Source organism: Panthera uncia, chromosome B4 (genome assembly GCF_023721935.1).
Source record: "Panthera uncia isolate 11264 chromosome B4, Puncia_PCG_1.0, whole genome shotgun sequence".
NCBI lineage: Eukaryota > Metazoa > Chordata > Mammalia > Carnivora > Felidae > Panthera > Panthera uncia.
The window spans coordinates 108,815,526-108,835,471 of NC_064809.1; the positions used below are offsets into that span (position 1 = coordinate 108,815,526).

The 19,946-nt window shown below is 43.2% G+C and overlaps 1 long non-coding RNA gene and 1 other non-coding gene across 7 annotated transcripts in view; one reads left to right on the forward strand and one right to left on the reverse strand.

Moving 5' to 3' along the window:
- The window catches only part of LOC125919395 (uncharacterized), a 46,049-nt gene that overhangs the window by 369 nt on the left and 25,734 nt on the right, over positions 1-19,946 (forward strand). For 2 of the 6 annotated variants that reach the window (XR_007456755.1, XR_007456758.1), the window contains exons 2-3: positions 10,106-10,201; positions 16,636-16,704. This is a non-coding gene — a long non-coding RNA (uncharacterized LOC125919395). Of the gene's footprint in view, positions 1-10,105; positions 10,202-10,488; positions 10,569-11,713; positions 11,813-16,635; positions 16,705-19,946 lie in introns of those variants that run through there. The other 4 variants (XR_007456757.1, XR_007456756.1, XR_007456754.1 and 1 more) reach the window with 3 other exon arrangements.
- On the reverse strand, positions 6,494-6,600 carry LOC125920507 (U6 spliceosomal RNA). Its single transcript, XR_007457096.1, has one exon. It is a non-coding gene; the product is annotated as a U6 spliceosomal RNA (small nuclear RNA).

A 19,946-nucleotide genomic window follows, 5' to 3' on the forward strand; every position in this document is an offset into this window, starting at 1 on the left:
AACAAAAATTTTTAATCCTTACACAAATAGGATCATATTTTAAGGGCAGTTAAAATATCACAGTGTCACCGTCTGCATTTACAGGTACTCGTCCATTACTCGTTAGATTCCTTTACTACAAAGGGCTCCAGGAAACAACTAGAAACATGGCTACGTTGGTAACAAAGAATCAGTTATAAAGGGAAAGTAATAAATATTTATCCATTTATTAATAGTGTAGCCATTTGATAATTTCTGCTTCAGTCTTTAAAATTGTTTTTTTTTTTTTTTTTGAAAGAGAGAGAGAGAGAGCAGGGGAGGGGCAGAGGGAGAGGAAGACAGAGCATCCGAAGTGTGCTCTGAGCTTACAGCAGTGAGCCCAATGTGGGGCTCAAACTCACAAACCGTGAGATCATGACCTGGGCTAAAGTCAGATGCTCAACTGACCGAGCCACCTAGGCACGCTTCTGCTTCAGTCTTTAATTATTATTATGTTTATTTACTTTGAGAGAGAGAGAGAGACAGACAGAGTGCGAGCGGGGGAGGGGCAGAGAGAGAGGGAGACACAGAATCCGAAGCAAGGCTCCAGGCTCTGTGCTGTCAGCACAGAACCCGACGCGGGGCTGGAACCCATGAGTGTGAGATCATGACCTGAGTTGAAGTCTGACGTTCAACTGACTGACCCACCCAGGCGCCCCTTCAGGCTTTAAAAGTGACATTCATTTCTTTAAAAAAAAAAAAATGTGCAAGCCACAGACTGGGAGAAAATTTTTGCAAAAGACACATCTGATAAGGACTGTTATCTAGCATATACAAAGAACTCTTGAAACTCAGCAGCAAGAAAATGAACAACCTGATTAAAAAATCGGCCAAAGACTTTAATGGACACATCATCAAAGAAGATATGCAGATGGCATATGAAAAGAGACTTCACATTCAATGTCCTCAGGGAAATGCGGACTGAATCAACAAAGAGATACCACTGCACACCTATTAGAATGGCCCAAATCCGGAACACTGACAACACCGAAGGCTTGTGAGGATGTGTAACAACAAGAACTCTCATACACTGCTGGTAGGAATGCAAAATGGTATAATCACTTTAGAAGACAGTTTGACAACTTCTTACAGAACTAAACATACTCTTACCATATGATCCGGCACTCATATGCTCCTTAGTATTTGCCCAAGAAGTTGCAAACCGTTCACACAAGACCCTGCACACAGATGTTTATAGCGGCTTCATTGAACATTGCCCAAACTTGGAAACAATCAAGATGTCCTTGAATTGGTGAAGGGATAAACTGTATTCATCCAATGGAATATTATTCAGCACTAAAAAGAAATGAGCTATCAAGCTATGAAAGGACACGGAAGAAACTTATGTGCATATTGCTAAGTGAAAGAAGCCTATCTGAAAAGGCTACGTACTCTGTGATTCCAACTATATGACGCTCTTGAAAGGGCAAAGCTATGGAGACAATGAAAATATCAAGTAACTGCCCAAGGTTAGTGGGAGGCAGGGATGAACTGGTGGAATACGAAGGATTTTTATGGCTATGAAACTATCTTCTTTTTAAAAACATTTTTAATGTTTATTCATTTTTGAGAGAGAGAGAGCACGAGCAGAGGAGGGGCAGAGAGAGAGGGAGACACAGAATCTGAAGCGGGCTCCAGGCTCTGAACTGTCAGCACAGAGCCCAACACAGGGCTCAAACTCACAAACCGCGAGATCATGACCTGAGCTGAAGTGGAACGCTTAACCGAGCCACCCAGGCACCCCGCTAGGCACACGAAGCTATCTTGTGTGATACTCTGATGGTGAATACGTGTCATTATACATTTGCCAAAATCCATAGAATGTACTCCATCAAGAGTGAACCCTTATGTAAACTATGAACTTTGGGTGATAGTGATGTGTCCATGTACGTTCATCAGTTATGATAAATGTACCATGCTGGTGCTGGATGTGGGTAGTGGGGGAGGCTATGCATGTGTGGGGACGGGGGATCTATAAAAAAAAAAAAATCTCTGTACTTCCTGGTCAGTTTTGCTATAAAGCTAAAGCTGTTCTAAAAAATAAAGTCTATTTTGAAAAAAATAACAATGTGTTTGCTACTGTCAGGGGACTTGGAACTACAGAATGTGGTTTTCCCATGTGTTAGAAGAAAGCTCCTGTTCAAATGTCTCCACATGTTACATAGTTGTTGTTGTTGTTGTTTATCTAACTTACCTATTGATGGATATGGAGGTTGCACATAATCTTTTTTGTTATTGCAAGCAGTGACTGCAATGAATACGACCTTTTGCACATTTACCCCCTTTGTACACAGGTGTATCTGCAGTATAAAGGCTTAAATGTGGCATTGCTTGGTCAGAGCATGTGAATTTGTAATTTTGATAGATAGCCCCCAAACGCCCCATTATACTGGTTTGCATTGCCACCAGTAATGTATTTCCCCACACCTTAGCTGACACAGCGTGCTCGCAAACATTTTGCCAATCTGATAGATGATATCAACATCTCCTGTCTTGTATGCCGTATGGATTGCCTTTCCTGTGAACTCGTCATTCTCTACACAGTTTTGACTGCCAAATAAATAAGTAAAATAAAAAAATCCTATTGTATTTTTCAGACCTTACTTTCGACCATAACATTAAGTCATGGTAGCCAGTGAACTTAAATACCATTAATGAATCGTTACTTTCAAACAGAAAACACTTGATAGAGGCACTTGATAAACCCAAAGAGCATTTTGATACAAAACTCATTGATGCCTGACTTTTCCTTCTCAACTCATTCTAAATCTCATCTTGTAATTAAAACTGCTCTCACTCCTTAGAATTGCTCAGGGTCAAAGAGCCCTGGTTTTTGTTTTGTTTTAATCCCAGAAGGGTTGTTTGTTTTAAGCTCTGCCTCAGCCATTATTATCTATGCGAACCTTCCAAGGAATTTTCACCCATTAAAATAACAACCTTAATATACTCTCCTAGCATTCACAGGACCTGCCTTCCGCCCAAGCAGAAAGGAAAGAGTGATACCAACTAAATATCTAAAAGCTTTTATTCTCACCCCCCGGTTCCCCCCCTGAGAGGAGACTATCTGACCCATTAAACAGAGAAGTGAAAAAGTCCCTTTACTTCTCTTTCTCAGTCTGGGAAAGACTTGTGACACCAGTGTCTTGTTTACAGTTCCCAAATAGCACATTGCTCTTGGCAGCTGATGTTCTTTAGCTGCTGATTGAAAGATACATATTTTACACAAAAAAAGAATATCCTGAATCAAGAGGATTTTGAATATTACTTTGAACTGGCTTTATCACAAGTACATATCAGGAATCAGCTGGAAGTGAAATGGGAGGTAAGGACACAATGAAGGTAGAAGAAAGCATCAGAGATGATAAGATGGAGATCAGGAAGTAGGTTTGTAAATAGCAGGGTGGATATAGGAAAAGCCACTCTCTGTTGTCCTGGTTCTCCACACGGAAGTGGCCAGAAGCTTCTCTATCCAGTCCTATTGAGGTGAGAGAAAACTCACAGGAAAGTTAGATGAGATTTAGGAAACGTATCCTCAACCCAGAGACCCTTAGCTCTAGTTAACCTTAGTAGAGATTATGATCTCCATTCATCGGGAGATTTCTTATTGGGAAGAAAATAGACTGTAGGCAGGAGGTCAGATAGAAGATATGACGTGATTTTTAAATAATCATTGTCTTAGTAAAATTGTCTAGAAAGTAAAACCTGAGGCAAAGATCTCTTGCTAAGGCTCTGTTGGAAGGTACAATCCCAAGGCTTCCTGGAAGCTGCCTGGAAGACAGGGAGGGGATTGGCCTCGCCGGCACAGATCTGGGTCCTGGAGCCCCTGAGGCTCCGGTTGCAGCAGGTGAGATGCCGTCTCACCAGAATCGCATCCTCAGGAATCTGTCCATTCAGGAAGAGGTGAAAGGTTAGAGAACAGGTGGGGCTGGGGACCCTCGAGAGGCACAAAAATTAGTCTAGTAACGTTGTAGTTTAAAATCATGGAAAGTAGGGGCGCCTGGGTGGCGCAGTCGGTTAAGCGTCCGACTTCAGCCAGGTCACGATCTCGCGGTCCGTGAGTTCGAGCCCTGCGTCAGGCTCTGGGCTGATGGCTCCGAGCCTGGAGCCTGTTTCCGATTCTGTGTCTCCCTCTCTCTCTGCCCCTCCCCCGTTCATGCTCTGTCTCTCTCTGTCCCAAAAATAAATAAAAAACGTTGGAAAAAAAATTTTTTTTAAATAAAAAAAAATAAATAAAATAAAATCATGGAAAGTACAATTTTAAAGCTTTTTAGGATTCAAGAATTAGTGCTTTTGTTAAGGTTCAGATGAATGACTTTCAGATAAATGAGTCATCAAATCATAATGACTGTAAGGGCAGGAATTCTATTATTAATGAGACTTACGATTGATGAAATATTTTTTATGGTTATTCAGATTGGTTCCTGGACTGAGTTTACTCATTCTTAATCAGCTGACTTTTATTATTAAAGTTAATTTTTAAAGGAGTGTTCATGGGGCGCCCGGGTGGCTCAGTTGGTTGAGTGCCCGATTTCGGCTCAGGTCACGATCTCACCGCTCGTGGATTCTAGCCCTGCATCGGGCTCTGTGCTGTCAGCTCCCAGCATGGAGCCTGCTTCTGTGTCTCTCTCTCTCTCTGCCCCTCCCCCACTCTCTCTCTCTCTCTCTCTCTCTCTCTCTCTCTCTCAAAAATAAATAAACATGGGGAAAAAATAAAGGAGTGTTCATAATTTTAAAAATGCTTTTAACCACAATGCTTTGTTTCCAAATAGTATGTCATTTGTGCTAAGAAATACATTTCAACTTCTAGATGTGTATTTTACGAAAACCCCTAATGCATCAAGGGGAAAGGTGACAAGGTCTAATCTTTCTGCACATTTGTGTGCTCACAGCAGGGTCCTATAGTCTGGATCTAGGGTAGGGAGGGCAGATGGCAGTGACGGAAGTAGGGAAAAATCAATGAAAGAGAGTCTGTCGATGAAGTGAGTTTCATATATTTAAAAAGTAAAATAACAATGACCCACCCTAGCACATACACCCAGATGACATCTGGAAATTTATGGAGAAGTAACAGGAGAGCCTAAATGAAGCCTTCTGAGAAAAGTTTTTCAAACTGTGTGTTCTCTTGAATTCTCAGGATTCTAGAAACACATTTCAGTGATCCAAGAGAAACAGCCACAGTTGGTGTCATCGCCATACATACGGCAAGAAGCTAACTTTGGGGACCAACACATGGGCACTTGTTCCTGAGATTGTAATATCTTTATGTCCTTTTCACGCCCCCACCACCAAAAGCCCCACCAAGAACAACGTGTGTTTTCCTGCTTAAGGCATGTTTTATCCGAACGTAAATCTCCCTCCGGCTTCCCTATAGGCATTTGCTGATCCCTGATGAGGTCAGGCGTTTGCACTATGACATAGGAAGAATATTTATGTGCTTACTTCATATCCTGCAGGACAAAGAAGACAGTATGAGAAATTCTGCTGCCACTAATTGTGTGTAGTTTATCGCTTTATCTTTAGAAGGTTTAATGTCAAAACTTGGAGGAGAGGACAACTTGTCCAATCTGGGCCAGAGCCTGAGTTTTCTACTCTCCCTGGAGTTCAGATGTCTGAGAAGAATCCGTGTGGATGTGGGTTTGCATGTTAGCACCTGAAAGCGGGCACAGCCCCCACCTTGGAATGAATGTACTCTTCCACAGGATTCATTTCCAGAGGGTGGTGGAAGGAACAACAGAGACAGCAATGTGCCCACACACACAGCCATCTGCTATTCCAACCACATGTCTCTGCCCCCCGTTTCCTGCAAATGATTCATCTATTCTTTTTCTCCTTCTTCAAAGATAACTGTGTAGGCATTTAAGGAGGGGAAAGCCATTAAGAAAAGTAGAAGCTGGAGTTCTTGGGATGAGGTAGAGCCGATTAAACAGTCTGGAATTTCACAAAGCGAGCAGTGCGGGCGTGGACTCCGGGTCTCCTCTCTCCTGCGGCTGCATCATTTCATAACAGGTCAACACCAGCCCTCACGAACAGGTGAACAAAAATGGCTGCATGTGAAGTACACGTGCAAGAGCTGCCAAGGAGCAGGAGAGGATGGCAAAACGCAGGAGAAAGATTTTGGAGGGTTTTTTTTTTTTTTTTTAAGTAGGCGGGGCTTGAACTCAAAACCCTGAGAGCAAGATCTGAGCTGAGGTCAGGAGTTGGAGGCTCACCCAACGGAACCCCCCAGGCGCCCCCGATTTTGGCTTTTCTAACTGGAGGCGCCGCTCATCTCACCCACTGTCACACGTGGCTTCAGTCTCTAACTTTGTCTACTTTTACACCAGTGAATTCGATCTTTGTGACTTTTTTGGAAAGGTTTTTATTTAAATCCCAGTTAGTTAACATACAGTGTAATATTAGTTTCAGGTGTACAGTATAACGATTCAATGCTGCCAGACAACATCCAGTGCTCATGGCAACAAGTGCCCTCCTTTAAAAAAATACGGAAACCATCACAAAGTTTTAAGTCATCCTTGCCCAGGGGCCGCGCTAATCTTCTCCGTGTCGCTCCAGTTTTAGTCTATGTGCTGCCCAAGCGAAGACTGTGACTTTTTAAATAGGTACACCAAAAAGCTGCCTCTGCGTCATGCTTTAAAGGAGACCCTAACCGGAACGCCTGGGTGGCTCAGCCGGTTAAGCGTCTGACTCTTGATTTCAGCTCAGGCCACGATCTCACGGCTCATGGGATAGAGCCCCATGTTCGGCTCTGCGCAGACAGTGAGGAGCCTGCTTGGGATTCTTTCTCTCTCCCTCTCTCACTCACTTTCTCTTTCTCTCTCAAAATAAATAAAGTTAAAAAAAAAAAAGGGGGGGGGGGGGGGGGGAGACTCTAACCAGTAGCCAGAGAAGGTGAGTATGGCCACGTCCTTGACACCAAAGGGAATTGGTGGCAACATGCTGTGTGGGAAGGGGATGAGCACGTCCGCAAGGAGGTGATCCATAGATATTGGTTGAATTGCGTCAAACTGGAGGTTCAAATCCTGGTTCCGCTTCTACCTTCTAGGACATTAGGCAGGTTGCCAAACCTCTGGGAATTTCACATATACGTTGAGGGATGAAGATACCTACTTGATAGGGTAGGGTGAAGACAGAAGAGGGTAAGGTATGTAAAGGGCTTTGTGTGGCCCTCACAGAAAGGAGACATGTAAATATCAGATGAATAGGAAAGTGCCTTATTTCACTTCCATCTCTGCCACGTCCTACACCTTAAAGCTAGAAGGTAAAGAACTCAGAGGAGAAGTAGGGATCTCTGTCCAACACCAGTGAGGCTTTACCCGTCGGGAAAGGACTTCACGTGGGACTTGCCAGTACAACCGCATGGGACATAATCTCCTTGTTGATGTAAGGCATGGGGGAAATGGGGGGAGGCAGGCAGAGCCTGTTGACACCTTCGTCCCAACCCCCAAGAGCCACCACATCCCCTGTGGCAACGGAGGGGCCCAAGGAATGAGGAATGCTACTGCTGAGTAGAACATACAGATCCCAGATCAGATTGAGTTCTTAAAGATGTTAGCATAATGCCTCCATTTTCTTATCTGCATAATGGGTGTTATAATAGCACTTACATCTTGGGTTGTTGTAAAGATGAAGTAAGATAACCTATGTGAAGGATCGAGCGTAGAAGCCCAGGACAGTGAGCAAGCAGCACACGGATGTCAGCTACTGTGATTATTTTCTATTTTTTGTCAATATACGGCATTGTCAACAATTACTTCACCCATTACCTTATTTATCAATTGATCGATCTGCATTTAATAAACCGTTGTTCACTCAGTCACTCCATTTATTTACCCTCAATTATTTATTGAGATCTTACATTGTGCCGGTACAATGCTGGCCTCGGGAGATGCCAAGACTCATTTGGCAAGAAATTCGCAGGCTAGTTGGGAGAGAGACTGGTAAAGAAAAACAGGACCAGACAAAGTGTATTAAGTGCCATAATAGAGAGTTGTATAAAGTGGTCCTGGAACCTGGAGGAGCCAGGAAGGGCTTCACAGAGACGATGTTCTTTGAACTGGATCCTGAAAGACGAGCAGCCTGGGGAGTTTGGGCTTACAAATTTCAGGTAAGCAAAAGAGCTTGCAAAAAAGGGTACAAACTTCCAGTCATGGGGAGATAAGGTACAGTGAGATGGCCACAATTCATAACGCCGTATTGTATGTTAGGGGCACCTGGGTGGCTCAGCCGGTGAAGTGTCCGACTTCGGCTCAGGTTATGATCTCACGGTTCCTGAGTTCAGGCCCCACCTCGGGCTCTCTGCTCTCAGCACAGAGCCTGCTTCAGATCCTCTGTCCCCCTCGCTCCCTGCCCCTCCCCCATCGCTTGCGCCCATGCTCTCTCTCTTAAAAATAAATAAACATTAAAATGAATACATATTTAAAAGCTGCTGAGAGAGCAGATCTTCAAAGTTCAAAACAAAACAAAACAAAAAAGAGACGGGAATGAGGTTGTGACAACAGAAAGGGCTGGGAGCCACGAGGACTTGGGTGTGGGTGGTGTCCCGCCATCTGCCTGGCACCTTGCCCTGAATTCAGGCTCGACCTCTGGCTGGGGCCACAGAGCCCCACCTGCACCTCAGCCCAAGCCCAGGTGCCGGCCTGAGTCTGCTCTAGGGCGGAGGAAATACAAGTAGTTCACCGGGCTCGTTATCTGGTCAGCTGAGCTATGGATTCTGTTCTGAGCTCCCGCTTCCCTTCCAGCTCTGAGATGTCCACTTTATTCCTCGTTGCAGGCTCTCCCTGGTACTCCAGTTCCAGCAACTGCATTGGACTTTTTCTTTCCTTCACATTTCACCTCTGAGTGTCTCTAAAACTGGAATCCTGCCTTTTCTTTTCAGCCCTCCCCAGAGCTTGGGTCTCCTCTCAAGCCCTGGCCTTGGCCCTGGGGCTCACTCCAGGCTGTCTGGTCCATCGATGGTCACTGCTTGCCAGATTCCTCCTCTTCACCCTCCATGGTGAACCCAGGATGGCCTGCAAATGGCTGAGCCATCTCTTTACTGGCTAAACAAAAACTCCCATCTACAGCCTGTTTCAACTGCCTGGCGGCACTGCCCTCAGGACCTTCACACCAGCAAAACTGGTTTGGTTCACCACTGATTGAATTCCTAATTCTACGACTATTGCTGCAGATGCAAAATGCATTCCCTTGGTATTAAAAGTACCACCAAACATGCACTTTTTAGGATATAGGTATGCCGTAAGCTTTGCAAATTCCCCACAAGAATTTGGACTTACACCAGGTGTCCGATAAAAACTATTAGAACATTCGCTACCAAAGAGACTTGGTTCTGTGGGCCCAAGCCTGCCTGTACTGATTAGCATTTTGTGGCATGTATCATTTTCCTTGACATCGCTCAGGAGATTAAGACACCAGTCATATGCTGCCAGCCACAACTTTTAGAAAACAAACTTGGGAATAAAGTCACAAGAGGAAATGAGGACCATTTGGAAATTTGAGAACCCACACGTTCTCTGCTTTTTGGTGTTTTTTTGTTTCGTTTGAGTTTTTTTGTTTTCGGTTTTTTTGTTTTGTTTTGTTTTTTTTCCAGGAAGAATTTCAAAGTTTCAACCTGTTCTAACACTAGCCCATCTGGCTGCTTTATTAGTGACAATAGCAGCATCTTCTAATGCTCTCATCTGAGGCCGTACTTTCCAAAAAATTACAGAAAGAACTTTTGGATTTGATGTACCATATTTTGTCTATTTTTTTTTCTTTGAAAAAATAAATCCCAACTGGAGAGCATTTTAGAGAGATGCTCTAAATTTCTATGTGCATAGAAATATTCAGTGAGTCATGCCTAGTGTTGTAGGTCTATTCCGGTGCGTGGGGTTTCCAGAACAATTACATAAGTGTTAGCATAGCCAGGAACTTTTGACATTTGTGGCAGCTTAATGGAGTTCTTTTCATTATTGAAAAAAAAAAAAAAAAAAAAAAAAAAAAAGAAAATATCCTAATTGTTGTTTCCTTAAATTTAAAATGCATAAAACTGGTGAAGCAGTATAAATTGATTTTGAGGCATTTCTATCAAATGTGCTTTGTTGGCAAAGAGACTGGAGAACATTTATTTGAAACGAAATACAGGTGATGAAGCTGTGACAAATACGATAACCTAATCATCCAACAGAAATCGCCTTAAAGCATAAAGGTACACGAGACACTTTTCTTTTTCCTTCTACCACCCATCAAGATTTCCTTTACAATCTGAGTGTCTGTAGCATGTTGTTTACTTAGGCGGCATTAAATATGGGAGTAATTCAATAATATGGTTTTGAAAATGCTGAGATTCCAAAAGTTACTAGAACATACCCGTAACTTGCTTTTATTTCTCAGAAGACTGCCTAGGAAACAGCGGGATATTTCAAGTACCACTCATATGTTTGTGAAAATGTTAGTTATCTCTTTTGTTTGTTTGTTTGTTTTGTTTTGTTTTAGGATCTGAGGTATCTTCCAATAAGAGAAACCAGAGAAAGTCCAACTAGAGCTGTTATCAATTTATCTTTTCCATCTCAAAAGTGAGCTCCCCCTTCGCCAATCCAGGATTTGGGGGCTTTCTAGGGAGGATGAAGTCCTTAGTTCTTGTAGATGTTTGCTTAGTGTCTTGCACAACTCCCCTATTGGCTTATTTTCCTGCAGCTAAGAGGTTGTAGTTATGCGTGTCACCGTATTCGCTGGTTCAAAAGACTGGTACAAAGGACAGGCAGGCAGAGAGGGCATGGACTCCCAAAGGTTGTTGTCTGCTTGTCCTTTTGAAGGGAAAGGACAGTCCATCAAGTCCAACTCTGCACCCCCAAGTGCTGTTGGCTTCTTTCCACATGACCGCAAGAACTTGAACACTTTTCCTCTGTGGCAAAGCCTGTAAGCACAGAGCAGCCTGGGAATCCCTATAGGCGAGGCTGTGTGAACCGCGTGGGCTGTGGTTGTGTAGGTGAGAATGTAAATGGGATCACAAATGTAGTAAGTGTGCTTGTGACATATAGTCATCGTTAGAGTTTGCTTGTTGACATTGGAGTACTACGTGCTGTCCAGGACTGCTTCTAAGAATCTACTGAACACGTACCTCTGGGGCTTAGGAGATAAGATGCAAAGAGGAATTTGGTGTCCTTGCCAAGGTTTCTAGATAATGGGAATGACTTTTTAGGAGGAAATGATGTTCATCCCAGGGCTGGGAGGGTGGGGTGGGAAGAACTATTTAACAGTGTTGTCAGTGCCCTGTCCCAGAAGGAAGGATCTTCCATCATTCGTGGGGAATTTTTTTCCAGCCTCTATCCTCTTTTCAAGATTTTGATTCTAAAGCGTGAGCATTGTTCCAGGTTGGTCAGGTGGCTGTTTGTTGGTGAGTAGAGGTTTCAGGGCACCTAGATTTAACAGTCTCCCTACACTTTCCAGTAGAGGAGAGGTAATCCTTCAAAAGGAAATAAAAACAGAATAGATCATGAATGTCCAAAAATCAGCATGTGCCCATGATATGTTGATTATAGAGGGGAGCACCAGTGCAATGGAAATATACATATATGTGTGTACACACATATATATATACACACACATATATATACACACACACATACACACACACACACACACACACACACACATATATATATATGTATCATCCTGCTGTAGTCTGATAGCTTATTGACTTATCTCTCTTCCCCCATAGACACTGAAGTCATTGAAGGAAGGAACATGTCTTATTCATCTTCGTATGCCCAGACTCTCAAGACACATACAATAAATATTCATTGTATGAAAGGATGAACCAATGTCTGTTTAAATGAAAGCTTTGTTTTATCTAGTCTATAAGCTTCTGAGATTACTTTATGGCCCCCAGGCTTTAGCGATCCTTCTTCCTGAGCTAACCTGCTCAAAGCTGAACTCAGTAGTAGACTCTCACCCTCTGGGTGCTCCCAAAGAGAGAGGTAGAGAACCAAGAGACTATATGTCAAATATGAGCTTCCTTCTGCTTCTGTTCGTTCTTCTTCTGTCACCATTTGGTCTTCAGGAACTCCTAACATGCATTTGTTCCTGGGATGCTTAGTAATCCTTGACGAGCTGATATCTAACTATTTCACTTGACATAATGAATGGAAAGAATGTGTTTTGAAATCAAACAGATGTAGGTTCCAATATGAACCCACCAGTTACTAGTTTTGAGACCCTGGATTTTTTTTTTAATTGCTCTGGATCTTGGATTACACGTGTCCCCCGAAGATACTACAAGTGTAAATGAAATAATATATGCAAAAACACTTGTCAAAAATGCTTGTCGTGTGACAGGTGTTCAGTGAACATCAGCTCCATTCTGTTTTGGTGGCTTATAGTGAAAGAGGCATGAGAGAAATGTGCAGTACTAGAGTAGGTAATTTGAACAGAAAGGAAAAAGAGGGAAAAGCAGAATGAACACAATGATTTGCTCTAGCACGAATCAAACTCAATTATTAACTTTTCACTGAACTCTGAAACATACTAAAGTTTAAAAAATGTTAAAGAGGGGTGCCTGAGTGGCTCAGTCGGTTAAGTGTCTGACGCTTGGTTTCGGCTCCGGTCATGGTCTGACAGTTTGCGAGTTCAAGCCCCACATCTTGGGGTTCTCTCTTCCCTTCTTTCTCTGCCCCTACCCCTCTTGTGCACGCTGTCTTGTCTCTCTCAAAATAAATCGACTTAAAAAAATAATAAATTAAAAATGTTAAAGAGTGGGCTTAAGGGAGAAACAAGCCCGTATATATTTCTAAAGCAAAAACAGGATTAGATATTCCCCAAACCAGAACCTGCACAGGCATAACACTGGGAAGGGATTTCCTCTCTAGTGTGTGGCATTGTTTTGGTCCATTCCAGGATGCATTGGGATGAAGTCCTGGATGTCATAACTAGCTAGCTACCATCAGCAGAGAGGTCACTTATATGGAACCCCCAAGGCAGAATAGATCAAGGATTGGAGAGACAGCAAGCATTCAAAGGAGCTATTGCCTGGTGGGTGGGGTCCGGAAGGGGCTCTGCTCAATAACTTTTTCCCACTCCTCTGGCCCACTCCTTTTTCTGGTTTATCTCATCAATAAAAGAACATGTTAAATTATATATGGTATAACTAATTATATAATGTAATAAAAAATCATAGAGAGGTCAGTTCTAGAAAAAGGAATTAAAGAAACATCTTTGGCTGTGACTGTACTTTTGTTTTCTCTTCTCATTTAAGAAATCACAAATAAAAATTCAAGGTACTGCAGTAGAAATATAACTTGAGTTTCTCTGAAATTCATTTTTGTTAAAAAAAAAAAATGGGTTGACCTGAGGAGAAATAAAGTCAACTCAACAGCTCACAAGGAGGGTGTGATACCCACTTCTGTCTCCAATATCCCTCATCTTGCCCATTTTTCTTTTTCTTCAAAATTCTAAGCTGCTCATACATCGCAGATTATTCCCGAGGAGGGGTGTATGCTCGCCCAGTGTGGGAATGCCTAGGGTGGGAATGCTAATTCATGGTCTGGAGGAGAGAGAAGATATGAAGTAGAATTGGAAGACAGTGAGCTAGAAATAGTATAACCCACCTCCACACCTCTCTCCATAAAATTGTACCGCTTCTTTCCTGCCAAAGGAGAGCCACGGTGCCATGGTAAGCCTGATACAGAGAGGCTTGATTTTTTTCTTTGGAGAATCACTTTTCCCTGATAGGAGAAATAGTTATCAATCATGGTACCTGCCCTTAACTCGGCCAAAGGGAGGATAGAGACATGATTGAAACTAGGTCTATCAGAGGCTCTTGACCTGGAATTTCGATGTCAAGAGAAGTGACCCAAAAACTCAGAATGGTCCCAAATCATTTACTCTGATAGCAATGGCCAAAGAAAACTCCATTATTCCTAACACCTGAATTCTTAGAGCTTCTCTCACACTTTGACACAGCAGACCCTCAGCTTCTGCTATGCTGTGAGCTACTCTATATCCTAACACATTCATTTGTTTGTTTAAGATCTCCAGACTTCACTTCTGTTTTTTCCATCACGGAATTCAGACTAAAATAACTTCTCAGATGCTACAGGCTCCTGAGGTCAAAATTGGAAGGTGGAGGGAGTCACTTGGGGTCAAGCATTTACTAAGGTACCAAGTTTAATTTTTCTCAAGCCATTCAAATCCCAGATGTTGGCTTAATGACAATTCTCACAAGCCTGGGAAGGCAAAGGATCCCCGGAGAACATTTTCCCAGGATTAACCTGGTCGAAACAACCAGTTTCCCTAATTCTGCCAAAGTAATTCCAATAAGCCTCACAGATTCTAGAGAAAAGGTCACTGGGGCTGGTCTAGATGGTTAAGTTTGAATCAGTCTTCTAAGAGGCAGAACCAAAGTTGCCTGGTGATTATATAACAGATTATGATGGAAAAGCAGCTACTGCAGTTAGGTCAGTAGGCATTTAAAAAAATCACTGCGTGGGAATCTTTTCAAACCACAATCCTCCATGAGGAGCCTACATTTCCCAGAAGATCCTCATTCCCTCATTCGGGCAGCAATTTTAGTCAGCTGGAACCACTGTTTCTGCACGACAGCAGCTGAAAAAGAGTCAGACCGTATTTTACTTTCCTATAAGCAACATCTCCTGGCAATGGCATTTTGTATCCCTAAGATGTCACATTCTTTTGAAGTTATTTTCAGTTTTGGTTTGAAAAGTGTCCTAAATTAGCAATAACCAGCCTTCTTCTCATGGAGTTTTGGAGTTTAGGGAGGTAGGGGGAAGGGGTACGTAAGAGAAACAGCTCTCGAGACATTTGCCAGAGTCCTCAATCTGTTGAAATTTCTTCTTTTCAAAATTTGTTTGTTTTTTTTTTTTTTTTGGGGGGGGGGGTAGGTTGCGCCTGGGTGGCTCAGTTGGTTAAGCGTCTGACTCTTGGTTTTGGCAAGGGTTATGACCTCACAGTTCATAAGTTCGAGCCCTGCATTGGGCTCCACGCTGATGGCACAGAACTTGCTTGGGATTCTCTCTCTCTCTCTCTCTCTCTCTCTCTCTCTCTCTCCCTCTTTCTCTGCCATTCCCCTGCTTGTGCTCCTTCTCTCTGTCAAATAAATAAATAAACTTAAAAAAAAGAAATTTATAAAATTTGTTTGTTTTTGCTGCAGGTGCCACTCCAGTGTCCAAATGGGGAAGAGTCTCCATTATTCTTTCTTTCAACATTTGTTGAGTACTTATTAAGTACCAAGCACTATAATCCGTACCTGGTATTGGTAAACCAGACAGGCAAGGTGCTTACCTTTGAGGAACTTCTAATCCAATGGAGGGAGCCAGAAACAAACACAAGTTCAGATCTGCTTGGTGCATGGGCAGCCCCTGGGTCCAACCAGTGGGTTAAGGAGGAGTCCGAGTCCTGACTTTCCAGGTAGAAATGGTTGTATGTGTGAAGTAGCAGTTAGGTAGACAAACCCTTCAGACCAGAAAAGATCAAAATGGGAAACTATTGATTTCAAATAAGCTCAAAGAAAGAAAGGCTTTTAGGGAAGGTCTTGCTTCCAATGACATATTTCAGTTATTTCTTTGTTTTGCTCATTTGGAATCTTTTAACAAGTACCTTGCATTTGTAGAGTGCGCTATGATTTTGCAGAGCCCTTTGATTTGGTCCCGAGAGAAGGGCTGCACAGATATTATCGTGATTTCACAGATGAGAAGACACAGGCTCATCCGACCTTCCCAGTGTTCTCAGCTAGCTTTCCTGACTGCAGCCAGGCTTTCCCCTTTTCTGCTGAACACCACGGCCCTCACTTCTCTTCCACCTGTCTCGTCGTCATCTTTTTCATCTGGCACAAAGTCTCTGCGACTTTGGGTTTGACTGGGATTAGCCAGGATATTTTGATTGGGACACAGAACATTCCTCCTGACATGCACACACTCCTAGAAAGTGCATACCCCCTGGATTTGCTACCATTGTTAATCAAAAATTATTATTTTTAAACCTTTCTCTTCCTGGCTCAGAGACAATCGAGAAAAAGAACTAAATTTCCAGTGGGACATTTGCTTTCCCAGCAGGGATGGTCATACAAAGCAATCCAGAGAGGACACTACAAGCTTAATTATTGTTTTGCATCAAACACCAGAAGCAGGAGGTGTTTCTATTGTTTCTAACATTCATCTTAGAATAACATCTAACATTCATGTTAGAAACATTCATGTTTCTAACATGATGCCATGTTAATAGCAGCAACCTCTGAATTTATGACAGTAAGAGTCTGGGCCTTCCACGATCCATTTGCCTGATTCATCCATCCCAATAAAAATTGATTAATTAAAGGAGAATAGGATAGAAACCACGCACAGATAAACCTTTATTATAATAATACGGCCTCGACTCATGAAAGGTAACGTTTAATGCCTATTGTAAGCCAGGGCCTATGCTAAGTGTTTCATGTAATTATCTCATTTAATCTTTATCCCAACCTGTTCAGGTAGGAACTATTATTATAACAACTGTACGGATGAGGAAATGAGGCTCTAAAGTTAACCGTGTGCTCAAGAAGACAAAGCCACTTAGGGGTGGAGCCAGTGTTTGACACAAAGGCTATCTGACTGCAGAACCCTCTTTTCTAACCTCTGTTCTGCCTAGGGGCACAGATCATTGGAGTTGGCCCTTCATCCAAATCCCGATTTTCGGCACAAGGGAACAGAGGCCCTGGTAAGATGAACGGCCTGCTTAAGGTCACACAATATGTCTTCGCGAACAGAAAAGACTCTGCTTCTACGTTGCCCCTCCCAACTGCAGAAAAGCTAGAATGTCTTTGGTATTTGCCTATAAATTTACAGTGGAATATCTTTTAAGAGTTTGAGTTGAGTCCATGCCATGTAAAGTGGAATCCTGACAAACTTATACGCAAGAATCGAGTTATGCGGCTATTTATTCAATTATAAGAAATATTTCTAAACAATCATAAACTTAGCCATTTTCCAGCAGAAGTCTCCCCTTCCATTTGGAGGTGTTCTGAGAAGAGCGAGCCTTCTCGGATGATTATCTGTTTCATAAGAGTATATTTTTCTCAAGCTTTCAGGGGAGTCATCTTTGAAAAACTCATAAGCAGAAAGTTAATTTGTAATAAGCTGCTGGTGATAATACAGATTTTATTACTTTTGTTGTTTTGGTTGTCTCTTTTCTTCTGTTTTTAAAGAGCCCATAACCACACTGGATGTTAACAATCCATTAGCCCTAGAGGGAACATTTTTAGTTCCCAGAAAACTCATTTTACCTCCCAAAGCTGAACCTGCAAATACAAAAGCTCTTTGTCTTATAAAAAGGATTAGTATTAGTTGTTTCCACAAGATTAGTCCCATTGATCTGAAGCAACTGTGCTTCTAAAAAAATGTAGGACGTTATCAATTTTAACCATTTGTCCAGGAAGCTACGCTTAGACTAATGTTATTTGTCCAGCTGGGTATACTGACGAGGAGGGAGAAGATCAAAGCGGTTGGCGATCGTGTAACACCTAAGATCTGTCCCGATCATCAATCAAGCCTGGTGCACATGGACCTGATTACAAACGCCTTCATACACATCCCTTTGGGATGCTGAGAAGTGGAAGGCAGGGCTATCTGTAATGGCCACAATCCACTTCAGGGATTCCTAGGATCTCTTTTTAGGTCATTCTGTAGTCCTGCTTAGTTTTCCGCATGGTGAGCACACAGAAAGCCCAAGATGAAAACCCTAACGTGCAATTTGCAGCAATGGCCCCTCGGGATTTTTTTTTTTAAGCACATAAAAAGGGGTGTGGGAGGAGACCTGTGGAACTGTGTGTGCCACCCCTCCATGGGCCTGCCTCCCCTCTCTCCAGGGAGGAAGGCTGAGCTGCTCTATCCCCATTCCTGCCCCCACCTCCTCACTTGCCCTAATGGCAGGAAGGCAGTGGAGAGCAAGGGAAGAGGCACTGAGCAGGGGAAACAGTCCTCATGTGTGCAGGGAAAGCAAGAGGCTGGGGATGCGAGGGCCGGAGCAGGAAGAGGGGAAACACAAGATGGCTCCGCAAGAAAGGAAACATAGAAAGAACAGAAAAATAAATCAATGAAAATAAACGTAACGTCAATACAAAACCCACAGGGGGCATTTACCTGAGAAGCAAGAAAGCTAAGGAGGCAACTGAAAGCAGAACAGTGTAAAAGTGACAGGCAGTGCAGGGAGCCTAGCACCTTCCCCAGCTGGACGGGCAAATCCATTCCCACCAGGCACCTCCGAGCTGGCGAGCGATTGCGCTCTGAACAACACGGGCCTCGCTGGGATGCTTGGCAAGGGGCTTGGGAGAAGGTGAGAGGGAAGGGATTGCAGAGAACCTGCCGGCAGGCCCCTGCCCTTTCTGAGTTTGAAAGCTTCTCAGAGAACGTTAAAGGCTGACGGCTAAATTTAATCAGGGTTAAATCACTGAAGTGATGAAGACGTTCTTATGCAACACAAATGGAGAGTGAATCCGCCAGCGCTTTCCCTACAAGGTAATGTCACGGGCTCATGAGAGCAGCCCCACAGCTTGGAAATGTTTCCGAGTAAGGGGAGGCAGGGAACGTGAAAGCCTGCCTCACTGCCAATGTCTTCTGGGGACTGGAGTGCTGTAGGTGAAGCAGGCTGGGGCCACAGCAGGTGTTCTGCGTGGACAGAGCTCACCTGCTCTCTCCGTTCAGCAAAACGCTTCGTGTGAGACATCCTAACAGCGTTCTATATTTAAGACAGCCGTGTTTCTTGGGGAACTCCACACGTTTTCCGGAAAAAGAGCTGGCGTAAACCTTCCCACCGGGACTTGGACCGAATGACACAATAGTTTGTTTCAGGGGAGTTCAGCAATCTGACTCTGTGCCATTTCAGTCATTGTAGAAAGTGTACAGGTTCCGTTGTGGTTGAGACTGGCTTACCATGTGATTTGTGTTCTTTAAAAATCAATACTAAGTTGGGGCGCCTGGGTGGCTCGGTCAGTTAAGCCTCTGACTCTTGATCTCCACTCAGGTCATGATCTCACTGTTGGTGATTTCCAGCACTGGCGGCTTTACCTCTGTAGTCATCCTTCCCCAAACCCATAACCCTTGTCAAACCCTGAGAAAAACAGATAAACTCTATGAAAAACATCCTATAAATTACCTAACCGATAATCCTCAAACTGTCAAGGTCATCAAAAACAAAGAAAGCCTGAGAAACTGTTAGAGTCTGGAGGAGACAAAAGAGACATGACAACTAGGGGCACCTGGGTGGCTGAGTGGTTAAGCATCGGCCTCAGCTCAGGTCATGATCTTGCGGCTCAGGAGTTCAAGCCCCGCTTTGGGCTCTGTGCTGACAGCCTGGAGCCTGCTTCAGATTCTGTGTCTTCCTCTCTTTCTCTGCCCCTCCCCTGCTTGCACTCCGTCTCTCTTTCTCTCTCAAAAATAAATAAAAACATTTTTAAAAAATTAAAAAGAGAGAGAGACATGGCAACTAAAGTAGTGTGGTGTCCTGGATAGGATCCCAGAACAGGAAAGGACCCTAGGTAAAAACTAAGGGAGTAAGTATTGAGTTTTAGTAAATAATGATGATTCTGTAGTTGTGACAAATGTGCCATGCCTGTGTAAGGTATTAACAATAGGGGAAACCAGGTAGCGGATATATGGGAACTCGCTGTCCTATCTTCACAACTTTTCGGTAATTCTAAAAGTCTTCTAAAATTAAATGTTTATTTAAAAAAAAAAACAACAAATGTTAAAAGTTAAAAGTCCAAGCTCATGGTTCCGTAAACCCAGTCATTTGAATCCATTTCAGGTTTCCGCTTGTGGTTGGCTTAAACTCCTATTCCCAGTGTCCCATTATTACTGATAGAGTTGACCAAGAGGAAAGTTGAAACACAAAGGCAGGACTGAACACAAGGCGAGGGGCCTCTGGAACTCATCTGTTTGCTTCTCCACTCAAGCATGTGGCCT